This window comes from Canis lupus, chromosome 8 (assembly GCF_003254725.2).
Source record: "Canis lupus dingo isolate Sandy chromosome 8, ASM325472v2, whole genome shotgun sequence".
NCBI classification, from domain to species: Eukaryota; Metazoa; Chordata; class Mammalia; order Carnivora; family Canidae; genus Canis; species Canis lupus.
Genome location: NC_064250.1, coordinates 61,342,825 through 61,362,002, shown reverse-complemented (window position 1 = coordinate 61,362,002; position 19,178 = coordinate 61,342,825). Strand labels below are relative to the sequence as shown.

The window sequence follows — 19,178 nt, the reverse complement described above, 5'->3', positions numbered from 1 at the left end:
CTTGGTGGGGAGTCTGCTTGTCCTTCTCCCCCTTCTTCTCCCTCTGCTCATGCTCTTTCTCTCTAACAAGTAAATAAAATCTTAAAAACAACAACAACAAAAAACAAAACAAAACAAAAACAATGGAAGCCAGAGCCCCTGCCCCAAAGCTGTAAGGCCAGAGGAGTCTTAGGGGTCTCTTCATTGGAGATAGAACAGAGGCAACAAGCAGAAAAAAAAGACAAACACTTATCTGGGGCCTTTTATTGAGCCAACAATATTCCAGAAACAGAATAAAGGCACTGAAAATGAGGAAAGCCCAGAAATAGCAAGGGAGCGGGAGGGGGAGGTTCTTGCCAACAATCAGAGGAGAACTTTCTCCTGTAGCACAAGATTTAAATGGGCAAATGTTTGCTACCCCCAAAATCTTCATTTCTGATCCCAGAGGTGACTTGATTATTTTAGTCTTGGAAAGTAGAGCAGTTAAGAATAGCTCTCAGCCAAAGTTTACGACAATAATTAATTAAGCACCTGTGAAGTTCAAGAGCCTGCACTGTTTGGACCACACAATGATTATTAGCTGGACAAGGTCCTTGACCTCAAGGAACCTCACATCCAGGCTGGGACAAATAAGCTGCTACCTACAAAACAAGGCATAGAGAGTCAAGTGTCAAAATAAAGGCAGAGTGGAGTTATCCGGCTTCAGGGGCCCGAATGCTGACTCACTTGGGGTGAATGCTGTACAGGTGCATGACCGAAGCCAGCTGACGAGCTCAGTAAACTGACTTTTCCAATGAATGACATGCCTAGTGATGTGGGGACGTGTCCCAGGGACTGAAAATTTCTGGATTTTATCTTGCTTATTTGGCTTTAAAACATTCCATTTTATCAAAGGACAGCGAAGCCACGAGTTTTGATTACCTACTGAACCTAGTTGATCACTGCCATCTTTTCAATCAGCAAAAATGACAGAAAAATGGCATACGTGGTAGTGTGAGAGAAGCACTGGGAGGCAGCCCTCCTCTAGTTTGCTGTGAGAGGTGTTTCCACAACTTCTGCTATTGTCAGAGCTTAAAAGTGTGGAAGTTCAATACTATAGGCTTTTTCATAAAAAGCCTTCCCTCTTTTGAGCCCATAATACTGAACATTAGGGATGCCTTGGATTGGGAGTGAGAAGCCTCAGGGTCCTCCTTGGTGAAGGAAAAGGATAAAAGCATCACCAAGCATACCTGCCCTCTGCCAGGTATCCCTGGCTCCTCGCCCCCTTGCTGGGGAGCTGGCTCTTATTAGCCTACTAGTTCCATTTGACAGGTGAGAAAAAGAAGAGTACAGAAGCTAAGTAACCTGCATAAAGCTGTAAAGCCAGAATGAGAACCTCAATTTGTCTCCCAGGCCTGTGCTCTTTCCACCTGATTATGCTAAGTGAGTGCCAGCCACTGACAGGTGTAGCATCAAGACTAGAATCGGGGGAGGGAAATTAACCAAGCATCTCTAGTTCCACGCTTTACATAGACACCCAGACCACAGTGGCTGCCAAATCTGGTACCCAAATCAGGGGATTGGCTTGCATCACAAACTGAAACCCTACAATTTTCATTTACTAAAACACATGTTTCTGAATGTATGTGTGCCTCTTCCAACAAGTGATGTAATTAAGTCGGTTTCTAAAATGTGCTACACCCCATGCATTTTGGTCGCCTTGTATTTCGTAGGCACACAAATGAAACTGATTGTCACAGGTGGTGCTTTTCAGTATATAATTTATTCTCTGCGCTTGAAGCCTGAGGTCATCTGATTTCTGTCCAACCCCTGAGTCTGGGAGCACATGAGCTAGCTGACCGAGGACCTCGGGCCCAGGAGTTTGGAGTCCAAGGACTCCAAGGAAGCTTGCCTGGCAGCCTACTTCGTTCTGGCTCATTGGAACCATTTCAGGTCTGCTTCAGTGTGACCCCTAGCGTAGCTCTTGGGACCAAACCAGGTTCTCTGGTGTCCTTGGAGCCAGGAATGAAGCAGCCGGGGAATGCCAGGGTCCCAGTCAACCCCAATAGAGCTTTTCATTTAGACAATGAAGAGAGGAGAGCAGACCTGCGGTCTCCTAGCATTTATGTATATTCTGTTGACTATTATATTCTTCAAAAAAATTAATCAGGGTAAAACACTGAAAAGCTTTGCATATTTTCAAACATACACAAAGGTAAAGAGAATATTAATAAACCCTCATTTCCCACTTGCAGCAGTTGTCGACATTTTGCCAATCATGGTTCTCCTATCCCACCCCACCTCCTGTATTTGCTGGAGTATTTTAAAATAAATCCTAAATAACACGCCATTTCATCCATTAATATCCATCAATAAGGACACATTGGGGAGCTTGGGTGGCTCAGTCGGTTGAACAGCCGACTCTTGAACTCCGCTCAGGTCTTAATCTCAGGGCTGTTGAGTTCAAGTTCTATGCTGGGACTTGAAAAATAAATTTAAAAAATAAGGATGCGTCTATAACTGACAAGCACTCTATTTTCCCAACACAACCATATTATTATACCTAATAAAACCAACACTAATTCCTTAAAACCAAATAATAGCTAGGCCATACTCAAATTTCTCAAAAATATCTTTTTACAGATCTGTATGAATCAGGATGCTAGCAAGATCCAAGCATTATATCTTGTAAGTCTCCTTTATTCATTGACAGCCTCCCCTCCCATTTTTTATGCCATTGATTTTTCAGGTAAATATGTCCTGTAGACTTTAATCACAATTCTTCCTAGAAACATTTTTTAAAAAAAATGCCTATTATCAGAGTGCCCTCAGATGCAGCAGAAAATTTCAAATGCTGTATGGGGACATACAAATTGGCATAAACTGTCTAGAAAGCAATTTGGGAATGTTTCAGGCATTTTAAAAATACTTGTATCTTCTTCTCTTTTTGTTTTTAGGAATATGTCCCCAAAATATCAGAAATGTGACTCATTATGTACATTGGTGTTCACTATGTCTTTGCTTTTAATAACAAAAATCCTCAGCAACCCAAATGTCAGATAACAGGGAAATGACTAAATAAAGTAGCCATTAAAATGAAGCCATTAAAATGACATATTCAAAGAGAGTTTTTAATGGCTGCAGAAAACATTAAATGGAAAAAATGCAGAGCCAAAGCGTGTCTGCAGAATGACTCAAGCTAGTGCATGGGGCATCCTCATTAAACATTTGTTGGATGAAGGAATAAACTTTGTAAGATACATTTTTGCAGTTACGTAAATAGGAGCAGTGAGGATTTTGCTTTTGGTTGCCAGTAATAGCAAATCATGAATAGAGGTGACTTACACATGAAGGGGATATATTATCTCATAGAACATGAAATTTGGAGGTAGTGTGGCTTTCGATTAATTGGGTGCCTAGTTGAGCAGCTTTCCAAATGATCTATGAACCAAAACCATTTCACCTTTCTGGCTCTGGAATTGTCAACAGGTTGACTAGTTCCTCCCCATGCCAACAACTTTGGGCATTAACTTTTCACAATCTAATGTCCAGAGCTGGAAAATGTCATATTCCTGTCTCGTGTATGTCTTCATAAGAGCAGAGAATCCTTTCCAGAAACCTTCTGGCAAAATTCCCATTATACATCATTAATTAGAACAAGTCCTCTTCCCAAACCAATGATCTATAAGAGGAATGGATTTCCTCTTAGACTGGCCAGGGTTTACTGGAGTTTCTTGGGAAAGCGAAGGACCCCAGAACCGACAAGTTCTGTCACAAATACACACACAAAAATAACATAAAGGGAAAGAGACAAGATTTTGAATCAGGTTATTTCAAGGTGGTGATCTTCTGGGTGATTTAATTTTTCATAATGCTTTATATCTTTCATTACTTTTAAACAGAGAAAAATGTGTTAAAATATTCTGGAAGTTTTTCTCAAATGGCAGGCAAATACCTGCTCAAAACAATCAACCCTCTTGATTCATTCTTCTCAATACACTGAGAAATCAAAGTTTGGCTTGCACAAACTTTTCATTGTCTTTTTGATTTGGAAATTTTAAGCCTCTCTTTGTAGTGAGATGAGACTACATAAGGGTTTGTGGGCGTTTTTGAACAAGACCTTCCAGTTTTTCTTTCTTTTTTTAGCCACCAATGACTCTTTTTTTTTTTTAATTAAATTAAATTTGCCAACATATAGTGTAACACCGTGTGCTCATCCCATTAAGTGCCCTTCTCAGTGCCCATCATCCAGTTACCCACCCCCCCACCTCCTCTTCTGAAACCCTGTTTCCCAGAGTTAGGAGTCTCTTTCCAGTTTCAATTAGGATGGAAAGAGGGGGCAAAAACAAACCCCATGGTGGGGGTGCTTAGGTGCTCAGTGGGTAAAGCCTCTGACTCTTGGTTTCAGCTCAGATCATGGTCTCAGGATCCATGCTCAGCAGAAGTCTGATTCTCTGCCTCTCTCTCCCTCTATGCATCCCCCCTCCCCTAGCTCACATGCATGAGCACGCGCACTCTCTCTCTCTCAAATGAATAAATCTTTAAAAAAATCCACCAAAACCAGACCCCATGGACTATTCTTAGGGGGGATGTGAGGGATGGGAATGGGGCTCCAATGATGGAAGACTTGAGGGTTTTACCAGGCACAGAGTTTATATGGATTATAGAACCACAGCTGTTAGAGCTGAGAGGAACTTCACAGTTTTCTGTCATAAGTGGGGAGACTGAGGCACTGAAAAGCCAGGTAATCTTGAGGGGTGGAGGCTTGGCTTGAATCCAGGTTCCTTATCCAGATTGCCCTCCCTTACTCTTGTTGCCTGTGGAAAATTGTTTTTCAAAGATGATTTTGAGCAAACTGCTCCCACCCCTGTAAGAACTGAAGCCTATTTCCCCTTCTTCTTGAATCTTGGATGACCTTGAGACTTGCTCTGACCAATCACAGTGGCAGAAGTCATGCTGCACCACTTCCAGGCTTAGACAGTAAGGAGCCTAGCAGTTTTATCTTTCTCTTTCTGGACTCCTGAGTCACTATGTGAAAAGTGTGACCACTTAGCTGGAGAGAGTCCCAGCCCTCCCCAGCCATTTCAGCCTCCTCGGATACTGGGTAAATCCATTTTGGGCATTCCAGCCCCAGTCAAGCATGAGATATACCAGCTGTACCCTGTGGAACCAGAGAACCACCAGTGGAGCCCAGTAGATCTACAGCATTGTGAGAAATGTCCATGATTGTTGTTTAAGCCGCTAATTTAGGGAGGTTTGCTGCATAGCAATGACTAATGAAATGTCTTCTCTCTGGGGCTTGCAATTTTTTCAACAGGCATCTTCTCCCCATGATTTCTGGGCTGCTCCAGCTCCTCCCTTCACGCTTCATTGGTAACTGAGTGTAAGGGATTTCAAAGAGTGTCAAAAGGAGATCTTTAGGGAGTTTGGAATTTAATGGGAATTCTACTTGTAAATCAAACAAGTTGTCAAGCCTGTGATATTAAGAAACAGACACTAGCTGAGGGCACTGGACAGGTGGGATGAGGAGAGCATTCTACTGTTGAAACATATTTGGGTCATTTCCAGCTTGGGGCTATCATGAGTAGTACTCTGGTGCATATCTTTTGGTGAACATATATGCATTTTTCTTGTGGATACCCATACTTAGGAGTGGAAGTGAGGACTTACACAATATTATATCTTCAGAAAAGTGGATGCCCTGATTGACCCCATCCTCATCAGAGTTTGAGAAACCCAGTTTCTTCATATTCTTGCCAATATCCATTTCAGCCATTCTGGTGGGTACATGGTGGTCTTAATTAGCATTTCCTTGATGCCTATTAAGCTGAGCATCTTGTCATATGTTTTGTGGATGGGTGGGCATCCTCTTAATGCCTGTTCAATTATTTTGCCCATTTTCTTTTTCGTTGTTGAATTTTAGGTGACACAGAAACAGTGAAGCTCTAGGCCTTGAATGGGTTCCAGATATGCTCAGTGAATTTACTGCCCCATCTAAGGCAAGGGCATCGGTTCACACAACCTGCTGGCGAACCCTCTCTTGCATAGCACTCATTTCTCCAATGGAGAATTTTTTCTAACATTTCTTATGCTAGCCAATGTTCCCTACAGTGTAGATTTTGATAACAATATTTAAAGTGCTTAATAGTTATCTCTTGAAAGTGGATTTTGGAATAGACACTCCCATTGATGGCCAACTGCCTCCAGGGTATAAACTGAGGTTAAGTTGCACAAACACACACTTATCTGTTTATAATTGTTTTATGGTAGTGAGCACTCAGACAATATAACACCAAAAAAGGCTCATGGTAACACCCTGTGAAAATTTTCATTTGACAAACCAGGATTTGAACCCTAAATTGGAAGCTCTGGCTGCGCACAAGATGCTGATACAGTCTACAAAATAAACAATTTCCATTCACCTCACACTTGAGTAATCCCTGTACACTGGTAAATCTAAGGCAAAGATACAAACTAATCACTCAAAATCCTTTTTACAAGACCTACACCTTTTAAAAGTCACTTCTCTCCCATTCTGAACACCATTGTTGAGTTCCACAAAACAGATTTTTGTCAACAAACATAATTTTGTTCTTGCTTGATAGGATATCACACTGTACCATGTTTGTGTTCACCATAATCTCCCTTATACAAACTTCAAAAAAAAAAGCAGACCCTACTAATTATTAAAATCAAGCTAAGAATGTCTCTCCTTCAACCTGGTTCGTTTTTCACAAACTACCACTGGAAAATTACCAAAAACAGACAATGGGATTTAAAACTGGCCTTGTCTGGCCTGTATGGGTTTTCCTCCATAGTTCAGCAATATGCCCTGTGGCTCCCATGTGCATAATAATAAATCAGGTCTTCTCAGTACAGCATTCAGTGCCGCAAGGGAAGTGATTCTCTGAGGAGGGGTATGGTAGGCCCTTCAATTCCAGTCAGGCATGGACATCCAAGCCCTGACTCCTCCTTCACCTATCTGGAAATGAGCTGAAGGGGTAGGTGGCATGATCAGATAAGTGAACAGATACTTAATGGATGGTCAGATGGGTAAAACCTTGTCTTAGCAACTTAGCTAAAATGTGGAGAAGATTGGATCCTGCCCCTTTAGAGAAAGAAAGTACTGCATGCTTAATTACTGCATGATTTAAAAAAAAACAAACACTTCAGAGAGTGCCAGAGTGGTGATGGGGGGAGGTTCCTTAATAGAAACTTGGGGTAATGAGAAACCGGGACAAATCAGTACCTTAGTACACACGTACAGGAAGTGTGGAGGGAGAGGTGTGCGTACTGTGTGAAGAGGTAGGGTGGCCATCTGTACTTCCCAGGCTATGAGAAGTATGGATTAAGTTTTATGAGTCTTCTCAAGAAAATGCTTAAAGACAAGGGTTTATGAGGGTCAAGTGTTCACAAGCAAAGTTTACTTCCTCTTATATTATTTCTAGATGTTGAGGAGAGAGCTGTTGGAGGCAAGTGTTGACATGACAGTCAAATAAGGCAGTAATTGTCATACTTATTAGGTTGCACACACTGTGCCAGAGGATGTGCAGGGTAGGGTTAGGTGGGTGATTACAAGATAGCTTCTGCCCTCCAGGAGCATCAAACCTGGTCCAGGAGATAAAGTACTGCAACGACACACAAGAAGGAAACCTGCACTAGGTTGTTTATCAAATCAAGTAAACTCCTTTTCTTTTTCTTTTTTAAAAGATTTATTAATGTATTTGGGAGGGAGGGAGGGAGAGAGACAGAGACAGAGACAGAGACAGAGACAAAGAGAGCATGCACAAGCTGAGGGAAGGGCAGAAGGCTGAGCTTGGAGCCCAAGGTGGGGCTCGATCTCAGGACACTGAAATCATGACCTGAGCAGAAATCAAGAGTTGGTTGCCTAAACGACTGAGCCACCCAGGTGCCCCATGTAAACTCTTTTTCTGAGTCACCTGAAAATAACATAAAAGACAGATGGAAAGCTTCTGCTAAGCTTCAGGGAGGATGGATGGTCTGATCACACCTTTACTCACAGTGTGAAAATGAGCTGAGAGGTGAATAAGGGAGAAGCAAACCATGGTCACTTAGCATGAAAGTCTTGAACTTCAGTACACGTGAAAATTCCCTGAGGAGTTTGTTAAAAACTGAATTTTCAGGCCTCACCCTCAGAGATTCTGATTCAGGAGGTTAAATGGGGCCAGAAAATCTGTATTTTAAACTAATTCCCATAGTGATTCTAGTACAAGGACCAGAGACCCCACTCAGAGAGGTACCTCTAGCTGGGGTCAGAGCACAGGGGCAGGAGAGTTGGAAACAAAGGTCCTATCTGCTTGGGTAAGGGTCTAAGTTAGGGCCCTACCAAAATCAGTGAAAGATATGATACTTCTGGGGTCCTAAGGGCAAAGGCAACCCCTAATTTCTTTCATATATCAATAAATGATGCAGAAAACATTCAGGTGGTACATTATATCAGAATGAGCGGTCTTCAGAAGCTCTGGAATAACTGTGGAGCCAGGATACCAGTGGACATGAAGACAGCTGCTCCCCTTCCTTTGGATTTGTAGGACTTCCAGAGTAGCCAAGGACTTCTTGCTTCCTATGTTACACGGCAACAAAGGTAATGAAGACCAGGAAGTGGTACTTCCTTCCCAGCCAGTCGCTTTTCTGGGCTGGAACCAGATGGGTTTGTGGTTTCTTTTTGTAAAATGAGGTTTTGGATTTTTTGGGTGGAGGGGAGAAGGGAAATGCAGGAGCGCAACTGAGGGCTGAGGTGGGCATTGGTTCTAAATCCGCTTTCTACATGGGCATTTGCTAAGGACCTGCTGCCATGGTAGCCCACCTTGGTAAAGGAATAGGCCTAGATTCCGTGTTCTAGATAATGCTTCTTGACTGTTGGTTCCAGAACTACCCAAGGAGCTTGTTAGATCCAGACCCCTAAGCCTTACCACCTGGATCGGCATCTCTGGGGCTGGGCCTGGTTTCCTCCCTGGATATTGATGACTACTCTAGAGCTGGAGAATCATTGTTCTAGAGTTTTCCATTCAAGACAGGATTTCTCAGTGATGTAGGCAAAGGAGATCTGGTAATAACTTCCTCATTTTAGGAATTTGGTAACTGTACTCTTTATTTGCAGCTCATAGCTTCACTGTCTGGTGGTGAGAAAAGTGTTGGAAATACCGATTTGGGGAATATCCTTCGTTCTACGACCTACTGGTTCATGAGTTCTCTGGGTCTTTTATTTATTTATTTATTTATTTATTTATTTATTTTTTTTTTATTTTTTAGTTCTCTGGGTCCTTAAGCACAAGGCCATTTGATTGTTTATTCCAGCTCTTGAAGCAGGGAGATTAGTGACACAAGAGGGTGATGAATATGGTGACAGTTTACGCGCACGGAGCACTCGTTCTGAGCCAGACACTATGCTTAGTGTTTTACACAAACTCACTTTTTCAATCCTCATGCCAACCTTGAAAATTAGGAATATTATCCTATCCATGTCCCCCCCTCTTTTACACGAGAACCTGAAGTACACAGAGGTGTCAAAAGTTGCTTGGAGTCACGGGGGTAGCTAGTTAGGGCCCTGGGTTCTAGTCCAGACTATTAATAACCTATGTGTGTGATGGTCACAACTTATTCTGGTTGCCCCTTTGGTAAAATGAGGATAGAACGGCCCAGATGAACTCTAGGGACAGTCAGGTGCCAACATTCTGTGACTTGGGCATCCAATCATCCCAGGATTCTGGGGAGGGCTCACCTGTGTATCTGAGGTTCCTCTTCTACAGGCCAGGCAGATGACAACGATAGTCCATATGAAAAACATTTCTATCTGTAACATTTCTCAACTATGAAGACATCACAGGCTAATTTAAAGCATTTCACAAAGCAGCTGGGGGGCCGGAGGGAAATGGCATTTTCACTGTACATGGCGCTATTTTTCTGTGACAGTTATTGCTGTGGATGCAAAAGTCTGGAGTTCTTACAGGTCCAGATGTCTTTGGAATCTGCTATTTTTAAGGTTATTATATCTCTCTCTTTTGTTAATAGTAAAGCCTCTTTGACAAAAGACAGTATCGTATATGGTAAAGATTAAGCTACGTTTCAGGTAATTTCTGAACTGGGGGACGTTTCTAGACTCCTCAGCAGTAAGTCACTTACAAGTCAAAAATAAATTGATGCTCCTCTGCCTATAAAAGCTGAAAACCAGGGTGTGAGACATAGGATTCTTTAAATCATTTGCATTATTACGAGTCACAGTAATGTCTGTGTTCAGAAGGTAACAGAAATTAGCCCCACAGGAATCAGAAGACGTCAGTGCCTGAAGAGGAATTTGACAAATTTCGTTTCCCTGAGAGAACACTGAGTCATGGGGGACAATTTAGCTCTGGGTTTTATGCTTTCTCAAGCCCCTTTTTCTCCTCACCACCCCTGAGCTAATGTGATGGCTGGAATAAATGCTGTCATTTGTTCTGACTTTGCCCTCACTTAAAGGTGGGGTGCGGGGGGGGGGATCATCTAATTTACTTATTTCAGGGAGGCGTCCCAATTCCAGCGCTTCTTAACTTTTACATAATGAAACTACTCCTTAAAAGCAAACACCTATAAAAAAAAAAAAAGCACCTATGATTATGTTCTCTCTCAAACAAAACTGCCGTGGACTCCGAGGACACGGTTCCATTAAGTAGAACGTTCCTACAACAGGTCACAGACGCCTTTTCTTCAACGTGAGCGAGAAGGTCTGGCTCCAGGACATTTTTTTAAAGATTTTATTTATTTATTCATGAGAGATACAGAGAGAGAGAGAGAGAGAGGCAGAGACACAGGCAGGGGGAGAAGCAGGCTCCATGCAGGGAGCCCGATGTGGGACTTGATCCCAGGACCCCAGGATCACGCTGTGGGCCGAAGGCAGGTGCTAAACCTCTGAGCCACCCAGAATTCCGCTGGCTCCAGGACATTTTGAGGAGCTACAAGAATATCTTCGTTTTGATGGGCATCTGGATAAAGCACGAGTGAGTCTGACTGCCTTTGCGAATTTCTTGCTGCAGATGAGAGAGATGTGAGCCTCCTCTGGATGACTGGCAGGTGGTATACACAACAGGCAAAGCTCCTATGTGCTGCGTGACCTGGGAGGCCCTGTCCCACCTTCTCAACACCCTCGATCCCCCTACTGTGGGATCCTAGTGCTTCCAGAAATCCAGCTTGAAAGCCAGAGACCTAGAGGATATTGGTGGCTCTCTCGTCTGTTATGGTCTTACTAAGATGAATGAAGCAAGGCCTGGGCATATGAAATCATACGCAACTTAAGAAATAAATGTGTTTGGGAATCCCTGGGTGGCTCAATGGTTTAGCGCCTGTCTTTGACCCAGGGCGTGATCCCGGGGTCCTGGGATCGAATCCTGCATCGGGCTCCCTGCGTGGAGCCTGTTTTTCCCTCTGCCTGTGTCTCTGCCTCTTGCTCTCTCTGTGTCTCTCATGAATAAATAAATAAAATCTTAAAAAAAAAAAAAGAAAGGTGGTATTCGTAATGCCGTAACACACTCTCCCTGGTCTAGAACTCTTCCCTACAAACCCATGAGATTTCCTCTGTGTTATGGACTGAAGAAGGTTCAGCAACTCGCCAGTTCATATGTGGAAACCCTACTCTCCAGTGTGACGTATTAGGAGGTGGGGCTTTGGGGAGGTAAATGGGATTAGCTGAGGTCAGCACAGGGCAGTCCTCCTGCCTCCTGGTGGGATTAGTGCCCTTATGAGAGTCACTGGGGAGGGCCTGCTTTCTCTCTCTGCTCTCCGTCATGTGAGGATGCAAGGGGACGTCAGCAGTCTGAAAACCAAAAGAGGGCTTTGGAACTCGGCCTGACCTCAGACTTCCCACCTCTGCAACTGTGGGAAATAAATTTCCACTGATTATTAGCCACCCGGTCCATGGTACTTGTCCCAGAGGCCTAAGACAGTAGGTTACCGTTGCACCATGATGCACCTTGCATTCCCTAGAATCTCTCAGAAACACGTGGCAAACATCCTCATATTTGCTATGAAAATTAGCTCTAGGTCTAGAAAACCATAGCTCACTAGAGAAAATGAAGTCTTTCCTTCCTTTTCTTCTTTCTTTCGCTTCTGGCCTCCTTCTTCCCTTCCTTCCCCTTTTCCTTTCTTCAATTTCCTTAAAAGACGCTTTGGAGACCTACAACTCACCCTTCGCTCTTTTTAGAGGCACCTCCTTTGTCTGTATTGAAATGAATCACTGTTCTGTCATGAACTATTCTTTGAAGGGGGGCTCTCCTGAGGCCTTTTCTTAAAAACATTTTATTTTGAAATGATTAGTTCCAGAAAGCAGTTATAACTTTCTCTTGCCCAAAGCTAGCCGAGAACCCATCTCAGAAAGCATCGTGGTGCTTGCGGCACAAATAGGGTTGGTGTAATAATTTAACTGCCAGGGGAAATGTTTGAAAATACTTTCCACTCCCTAGTCATGGGGCAAGTGGGGGCTGATTCATTAGGATTGGATTTTCCACTGAGGGAACAAGCACCGAAGACAAACGCCACCCGGGAACTAGGGCTGTCAGCCCAGACACGAGGGTCCTTTTAGTGAGTTAAGAAATGGATGTTCTTCTGATGCCACCGTTTCTAGTTTTAGGCAAAACAGGCTCCACAATGAACAGTGACCCAATTTGTCCCTTTCTCCCTTAAAATGGTTTTGTCCACTCTACCTTTCCTCTTCTCTACAGTAAGCATCCAAAAGGGCCTTTCTCCTCCAGACAGGTCAGCCGTGTTCTGCGTCCCTGCTTATTTGACAAACTTTTCCCAAGTGTGTTGACCACGTGCCAGACACTCAGCTACTTGTTATCTGGGAAAAAGACACCAGTTCCTAGTTTCCTTCAACTATGTTTCTTCTGGGATTTACGCTTTCTTCACCATCTTCTGCTTTGTTGCCATTTTTCACACATTTATTGGCCTTTCCTAGTTCTTCATTTGTGAATTCCTATTCATGTCTAGTCCGCTTTCCTATTAGGATATTTGTTCTTTTTTCCTATTGATTTGTGAGAGCTCTTCATACAGTTTTTAAAAAATTAGGGGCACCCGGATGGCTCAGGGGTTAAGCATCTGCCTTGGGCTCAGGGCGTGACCCTGGGGTCTTGGGATCGAGTTCCACATCGAGCTCCCCGCAGGGAGCCTGCTTCTCCCTCTGCCTGTGTCTCTGCCTCTCTCTGTGTGTCTCTCATGAATAAATAAATAAAATATCTAAAAAAAAAGAAAATTAACTTACCACCTTTTATGTATATTGAAATATTTTTCCAATGTATGTCTGCCTTTTATTTTTACATAAATGTTTTGTTGCCTTGCTGAAGTTTAATTTTTATGAAGAAAAAGCCATCAGTTTCCATCAATTTTCTTTTGTGGCTTTGTCTTTGGGAGTCATGGAGGGGAAAATTCTCCAGGAATATACTAGTATTCACTTAGGGTTCTAATTTTTTTTTTTAATATTTTTTTCTTTATTTATTTATGATAGTCACAGAGAGAGAGAGAGAGAGAGGCAGAGAGAGAGGCAGAGACACAGGCAGAGGGAAAAGCAGGCTCCATGCAGGGAGCCCGACGTGGGATTCGATCCCGGGTCTCCAGGATCGCGCCCTGGGCCAAAGGCAGGCGCCAAACCACTGCGCCACCCAGGGATCCCCGGTTCTAATTTTTTTTTTAAGATTTTATTTATTTATTCATAGAGTCAGAGAGAGAGAGAGAGGCAGAGACACAGGCAGAGGGAGAAGCAGGCATCATACAGAGAGCCCGATGTGGGACTCGATCCAGGGTCTCCAGGATCACACCCTGGGCTGCAGGCGGCGCTAAACCGCTGCGCTACCGGGGCTGTCCCTGGTTCTAATTTTTATAAGCAATTTAATAATTAATTTCTCTCCAAGTGCAGGTACCTAGCAGTTTAAAAATAGTTTTTCTCAGCACCATTTTTAATTGAAATTTTTATTGAGATAATTGCAGATTTATTAATTTATTTTTAAAGATTTTATTTATTTATTTATTTATTTATTTATTTATTTAGGGGTTATTTATTTATTTATTTATTCATGAGAGACACACACACAGAGGGAGAGGCAGAGACACAGGCAAGAGAGAAAGGCAAGCTCCATGCAGGGAGCCCGATGAGGGACTTCATCCTGGGACTCCAGGATCACACCCTGGGCGGAAGGCAGGCGCTCAACCGCTGAGCCACCCAGGCGTCCTGATGATTGCAGATTTATAAGCAAGTATAAGAAATAACACAGAGTCTGCTTATACTTTACCCAGTTTCCCCCAATGCTAATGTTTTGCAAAACTGCGGTGTAATATCACAAGCAGGGTGTTGACATTGATTCACTCCATGGGTCTTATATTTCCCTCCATTTACGTACACATGTGTGTGGGTTCAGTTCTATAAAATTTTGTCCTGGGTGTAGGCTGAGTTGTAGCACAATTTTTAAATAGTCTATTCTTTCTCTACTCTCTTGAAATGCCACTTTTATCAGAGGCAAATTTCCTATATTTGGTTCTGGATTCGGTATCTTTTCCCATCAGTCTGTCTGTCCCTGTTGGAACTGGTACCAAAAATCTCAACGGTTTTCTTTCAATATCCGTGATGACTCCTCTTTCTTCTCCCCTCTTCTTTTCCTGCTCCTTTCTCCTTTTTCTTTGCAAAACTGCCCCGCTTATATTTATGTTCCAATTTTCCTGATGAGCTTTAGAATCGTTTGGTTAAGTTCCAGAAAAGATCTTTGGATTCTGATTGGAGTCGCCTTATATTTAGAGACTCATTTGTGGAGAAATGACATCCTTACCAAATTGAGTTTTTCCACCAGGAGCACAGTGCCTCTCTCTCTGTTTATAGAAATCTTTTAAAAATGAGCCTTAGTAGAATTTTGTCATTGCTTCATATGAATCCTGTCCAAATCTTGTCACACTGATTCCTGTTTCACAGCTCTATGTAGATGATATCGATGAGCCTTTCTCTCTACCATATGTATTTTTTGGTTGGTGGTTGTTGATTTTTCAGTTACGATGAAACACATATAACATAAAATTTGCCATCTTCACTATTTTAAAGCGTCTCTCAGTGGTATTAGATCCATTCCCGGTACTATACAGCCATCACTACTGATCTCCAGGACTTTGGCATCATCCCAAAGAGAAACTCTGCCCATGGAACAGTAACACCCTAACCTCCCTTCCTCCCAAGCCCCTGGCAACCTCTATTCCACTTTCTGTCTCTGTAACTTTGGAATCAGTATTTGTCCTTTTGTGTCTGGCTTCTTTCACTTAGCGTCATGTCCTCAAGGTTCAGCTGTATTGTAACATGTGCTAGAATTTTGTTCCTTTTCGTGGCTGCATAAGAGTCTATGTATATGTTTATGCCATATGTTGTTCATCCATTCATCCTCAGGACATCTGGGTTATTTCTATCTTTTGGCTATTGTGAGTAATGCTATGCACATTGGATTGGGGCATAAGTATTGGTTTGAGTCTTTGCTTTCAATTCTTTTGGATATATACCCAAAAAGAAAACATATTTAAAACATATTTCATAACTTACTATTAGTAGCATACAGTAGAAGGAAGGTATTATATATAATATAATATTATATATATATATATATTTTTTTTTTTTTAGAAAGAGAGCAAGGTGGGGAGGGGCAAAAGAAGAGAGAGAGAGAGAGAGACAGACAGACAGACAGAATCCCAAGCAGGTTCCATGCTCAGCATGGAGCCCAATGCAGGGCTTGATCGCATGACCTTGAGATTGTGACCTGAGCTGAAATCAAGAGGTGGATGCTTAACCAACTGAGCTACCCAGGTGCCCCTTACATTTCTAATTAGAAAAAAATATTATCATCCCCCTCCCTAAGAAAAGCTCCCAAGTAAAACCAAAATATATGCACTCATTCTTCAAGGCGCCAAAGGTCTTTCTTGCTTCTATTAGGCCCTGACCTCCTTGACCTACTGTAACAATTATTGATTAACTCTTGTCCATTCCTAGACCTTGAGTTCAGCAGGCCTTAGACAGGCAAAACTTTAAAATGTAATTGTTTTTTCTAAAGATTTTTTATTTATTTATTCATGAGAGACACACAGAAAGAGAGAGAGAGGCACAGACACAGGCAGAGGGAGAAGGAGACTCCATGCAGGGAGCCCGACGTGGGACTCCAGGATCACTCCCTGGGTTGAAGGCAGCGCTAAACCACTGAGCCACCCGGGCTGCCCTAAAATGTAATTGTTAATACAGAAAACCCAATTCTCTCTTTGTGCTATTGAATCTTTTGGATGAATTTCTCTGCAAAGGCAAAAGGGACTGGTCAGAGTAGGTGCACAAGATTCTTTCAACCTTGCCCAAGTGCTTCAAAGCTCAAAAGGCAAGAGAGTTTATCTAAAGTGGAAGGTTGTCCCATCAATGTCTGGGTACTTGCTGTAGGCCTGGTATTTCACTTAGAACATACTGTACTTCTCTTCTGGCTTCCTCATGAATAATTTCTCTTTCTAGAGTGGGTGTTTTTGTTGTGCCATGGATTGAAGGCCTGGGTTGGGCTCCTCATCAGCAGTTCTTGTATCCTCTTAGGTTTTAAACTCCTTAAAAGCGATCTCATCCCATAATCCCCTACACACACACACACACACACACGTATGTATGCACGTGTGTGCACACACACACACACGATGGCTAAGAAGACCAAAGGCTCAGGTCTGAGCCCCAACACCTTCCTAAGGACACTCAGCTAGAAAGGGTTGCAGGGAGGATGTGAACCCAAGTAGTTTTTGATCACTGTCCTAACCTTGACCAAATTACTTAACCTGTGCTTCAAGTTTCTTCATCTGTGAAACAGGATAATAACAATACCTTCCTCACAGGATTTTTGTGAGGACTGGATGACCTAATTCTGGAAGGTGCTAGAACAATGCCTTGGAGTCAAAGGAGTTAATCCTTTATAAGGGGCAGCTGTTACTGATGTGCATGGTGCTAAGCACTGTGCCTTGCACACAGTGTTGACTAAGTAACACTTTGTGTGAACTTGCATTGTCATCGTGAACCTTGGAAAATTGCTAACATGATCACAATGGTCTAATCCCATGGAGCACATGACACCCTGCCCTCTGCCTTCACCATGGCACCTGGAATACTATTTCCATTTGTATTTGACAAGGGCCAGCTCCTAGTAACAGACAGCATGCAGTGACCGAAAGTGTCCACTGACTGACTGTCCATATGGCCCTGGGAGGAGAGGAGGGCCAGGCACTGAGTCCCTGGGTGCCATTTCTGATCTCTAATCTGAGCAGAAAAGGCTCTGCTGATTGAGGGGTCTAAGAGATCCCATATATGGACTCCTCCAATGAGGGGCCCATCGACTCCCACAGGCCCAGCTGGAACAGCTCCAATGTCAAGTGCTCAGAGAGGCCTGTCCCAGTCTGCGGTTATCTTGAATATTTGGCTGTTTGCATGCCTCCCCCACGAGGGAGAAGACCCTGTCTGATATGTTCACTGGTCTAATCCTCAGCATCTAGCCCAGGGCAGGTGGTAGATGTTTGCCGAATACTTGGAATTAAAGAAGGTAGGTAGGCAGGCAGGAAAATCACCTTCTTCCTCTTCCCACTCCTGCCTCAGACCCTGTGCCCTGAGAAGCCTTCCCTGATTCCCTAATCCCCCAGAAAAGTACTATCACTCACCAGGCTCTGATACTCCTACAGAGCAAATGACCTGAATTTCTCCATGTACCCAGCCTTTCCTTACCTACAGTCTTATTTTTCTCTTCTCTAGTTTCTGAGAGCCATGAACATGGGACCATAAACTATTCAAAGGTGGAACTATGCCCATTTTGGAGTTATATCCTTGCCCTCTGGCTCCCAGTGGCCAGCCCAGCTCTGGCCACATTTACAGGTCAAGGCATGGGGCAAATAATGAATGCTTCCTTTTAGGAACCTGGACTTAGCCTGTTTTTCTCCTCCTCTATCAGTGACAGATAATAAATAATCTTGGCTCTCCCGCCTTTTTCCCTGATAAGCACCAGCTGGGAAGGCATGTTTGTGGGGGCAGATGGAACACTTCCAGCCCTGGTATCTTAGCCCAGCCCCTCATGGAGGGCCGCCGGTGCCCTGGGCCACCTTCTCTCCGGGCCCCTCACAGGTTCGCCCTGGTGGGGGTCCGTTACCTCTCTCCTGACCTGCGGTCAACCTGAAGCCTTGTTCACCTCAGACTGGGGCATGGGACCAAACCTCACTAGAGGATTTCCTGGGAAGAGGGGTGGTTCATCACCAAGACCACCTGATCCGTGGCAAAAAATAAATGACATTTTTCTTGGTTACAGTGAACCTGGATCCTAAGACATGACAAGTCTAATGAGATAAGAAAGATCCAGCACAAGTGAAGCAGCCTGTTTATCGACTCTAGTTCAATCAATATTCTGGGTAACCAGAAATTTCAATGGCTAGTAGATACCCATGTACAGGTATGAAAGTTCATCAAAATGTGTTTATCACACAAATTTTGCCAGATTATATCTAAAACTATTGTTGAGGGTACAGATGGTATTTCAGATTCTTGCATCATCAGAACCACCAAAATGAACACAAATTCTTTTGAAATAGGACCGATGGGAGTGTCTAATTATGTGAGATTTTTCACTGCCTGATATCCAGTAAATGTGTTGCTCTACACTTATTTGTACATAGAATAAACTCTGGTTTATCCAGAATCAAAACACACCCATTCGGCAACATGCAAAGGCCCAGCTGCTGGACTGGAGTCCTACACAGCCCACTAGAAAGATGCCCCCATGACACACGGGCAGGGCTGCAAGGATCCCACACGGGGATTGAGGGGAGGGTGACCAGTTCTGTACTGTGAGGCAGTGGGCTTACGTGCCGCCTGTACCACTAGGGCGGGCAGGGGTGTGTGTGATCCTGGACGTGGTATTTAACCCCCCTCTGTGCCTCAGTCTCCTCATCTGTGAGATGGGATGATGATAATAATACCTACCCCACAAGACTGCTGGTCAGATTGTGTGAAATGAAGTGTGCAAGGCACCCACTGGCCTCCCATAGGTTTCTCCCTGACATGGCCTGAATATTTTCATCCCTGCCTCACAGCAGCCAATCTTGTCAACACTATGTCATAATTCTGGTTGGTTTCAGTATTCATATAGATTAGATGCTCCCTACCACACCACCCTGGCATGGCCTCTCCTGCCCCGGGCCTCCCCCTTTGGAGT

The 19,178-nt window shown here is 43.5% G+C and overlaps 1 protein-coding gene and 1 long non-coding RNA gene across 2 annotated transcripts in view; one reads left to right on the top strand and one right to left on the bottom strand.

Moving 5' to 3' along the window:
* Positions 1-19,178, bottom strand: part of KCNK13 (potassium two pore domain channel subfamily K member 13) — a 97,028-nt gene that overhangs the window by 4,223 nt on the left and 73,627 nt on the right. The window lies entirely within an intron of this gene.
* On the top strand, positions 8,834-11,267 carry LOC125755604 (uncharacterized). The gene is made up of 2 exons (XR_007412503.1): positions 8,834-9,028; positions 10,989-11,267. It is a non-coding gene; the product is annotated as an uncharacterized LOC125755604 (long non-coding RNA).